Source organism: Mus musculus, chromosome 14 (assembly GCF_000001635.26).
Source record: "Mus musculus strain C57BL/6J chromosome 14, GRCm38.p6 C57BL/6J".
Taxonomy (NCBI): Eukaryota; Metazoa; Chordata; class Mammalia; order Rodentia; family Muridae; genus Mus; species Mus musculus.
In genome coordinates, this window is record NC_000080.6 from 32,348,152 (window position 1) to 32,350,727 (window position 2,576).

Below are 2,576 nucleotides of genomic sequence, written 5' to 3' on the forward strand. Positions count from 1 at the left end.
CCTGCTGGCCTCCTTTCCTACCGTGGAGCTGGGGGAGGGGTGGCAGGGAGAAGAACCAACCTGGAGAGATGATGTCTGAGCCACAGGCAGGGCTTTCCAGCTTCTCCCTTACCGAGAACATGCTGGGGGAGCTGGGGGTGGGGCGAGGGACCAGGCCTTTGTACAGATTGTCTGTTGATGTGTCCCTTTCCTAGAGTGTCTCCTTGGAACTAGATGCCAGGACCTCCAGGTGCAGCTTCATGCCCTGTTTGGGAGAGATATGTATGGTTCCTTCTATTTTTCCCTCTTTCCTTCCCTGTCTTTCTTACGGAATCCAAGGTCTGGCACATGATAGCATGTCTACCACCGAGTGACACCTGTAGGCATGATTTTATTTTTGTTGTGGTATTTACAGTCTCACATGTGCAGGCTGGCCACTCTCTCCCCTACCATCCCTGTGCCTCTTCTCTCTTCCCCATCCTCACAGATTTCTCTCTCAAGTTCGCATCTGTTACTTTTGTTTGGTAATTCATCAAAGTTAATCACAGCTATTTGTGCCCGGGTCAGGAGCTATCCATTGGAGCCTTGTGGGCTTAGAGGGCATATAGTTAAAGACTGCCCCCAATGGTCTCTCTCTCTCTCTCTCTCTCTCTCTCTCTCCCTCTCTCTCTCTCTCTCTTCCTTCCTTCCTTCCTTCCTTCCTTTCTGTTTGTTTGGTTTGGTCTTCTTATGGTGCTGAGAATTTAATTCATAGCCTTTCGAGTGCTGAACATTCATTTTGCCCCTGCAGTATATTTCCCGCACATGACTGACAATGGATTACTTCACTGAGTTCGGGGCCCGTTGGAGAAAAGCACAGGCACTATAGGCTTGAGGCAGAGTTCCTTGTTTGCAGCAGCAGCAGGAGGAGGAGTCCTATAGGAATAAGAGATGATCTTACCTAGAATAGGGACACTGACTGTGTGGTTCCTTTGGGGACATCCTTGAGAAATAAGCCTTAAGTTGCACTGGAGTATATAGTGCATGAGTCTTAAATTCACCTTGCAGGGTATACCTATGATTCTACCACAGGACTACACAGAGGCTGGAAGGGCCTCCTATGCAAAGAGAGTGTTACAAATCACTAAGTGGGGAAAACTGCATGAAGAAAGGTCTCCTACTTCCCCTGGTAAATGAGGTTTTTTTGGTTTTTGTTGTTTTAGGGTGGTCTGTGACTACTTTAGAGGGCCAGGCAAGTAGTGGTACTATTAAATAATTACAGACTGTTCACCAGTCTTATTTAAAATAACCAAGTATTTAGAATGGTGGCTAAAACAACCTAAACATTGAGAGTGGTGCATTTCAGATTCTGAAAGAACACAACTGGTAATGGCCTGACACACCCAGCAAAACTGTTGGAGTGAGGATGGCAGTTTCCATGATAAAAGTGGGCTACAGAATTCATGGCTGCCACTTCATCCCTACAGAAAATGCTGGAGGAAATACCTAAGACTGGAGAGAAAGATGAATATACTCAAGAGTCTACAAGAAGAATAAAATAAATAATGCTTAGCAGGGGCGAGCTAAGAACTACCCAAATGCCACAAATCAGCAAACAAAATGACAGGAATCAGCATACACCTTTCATAATCATGGGATATTAAATGATGTGGGCGCTCTCAAGAGAGAAGGAAATAGAACCTTGAATTAGAAAATATCTTTTTGTAATTTTTGCTTCAAAGGAACATTTCTCACTATCAAAGATAAACACACTTATAGGATAAAATGATGGACAAAACTATTCCATGCAAACAGACTCAGGAACAGGCAGCATTGCTATTCCAATTTCTGACAAAATAGACTTGTCAGAAGAGATGGAGATACTTCATACTGATCAAGGAAATAATCCATCAAGAGGAAATTAAATACATACTCAGCAAACACAGGCTCACCCAGTTTCCTAAAAACAAATGCTGTAATATTTAAAGTCACAAATTCATCCTAACAGCAATACAATACCTCACTTACTAGATGACGGGAAAAAAATCAATATAGAAACGTTGGGATTATAGATCAAATGGACTTTACAGACATCTACAGCACAGTCTACCTAGCCACCAAAGAATTTGCCCTCTCCCCAGCACGAGGAACCATCTAAAATTGATCACTTATTAGGTCACAAACCAAGCCTCAGTGCAGGGAAATTAATGCCCTGCATCTGATCTGATCATAGCGGAGTAAAGACTTAAAACAGCAAGAGCAACTACAGAAAATAACAAACTCGTGGAGAGTAAACAACATTCCATTCAATGGTGTGTAAGTCATCAAAGAAGAAATGAAAGCCTGAGATCTGAAAGAAAATGAACAGTTATGAAAATCTGGGATACAGCGAAGGCAGTGGTGGAGTCAAGTTTATAACTAAATATCTACATAAAACAAAACAAAAGCCAGGTGTGAGTGGTGCGTGCCTTTAATCCCAGCACCCTGGAGCCAGAGATGCGGAAAGTCTGAGTTCCAGGACAGTTTGGGCTACAAGGAGAAACGCTGTCTGAAAAAACGAACAAACCAACCCTCATGATGCACCTTAAGGCACTGGAAAGAACCATTTCCCAGAGCAA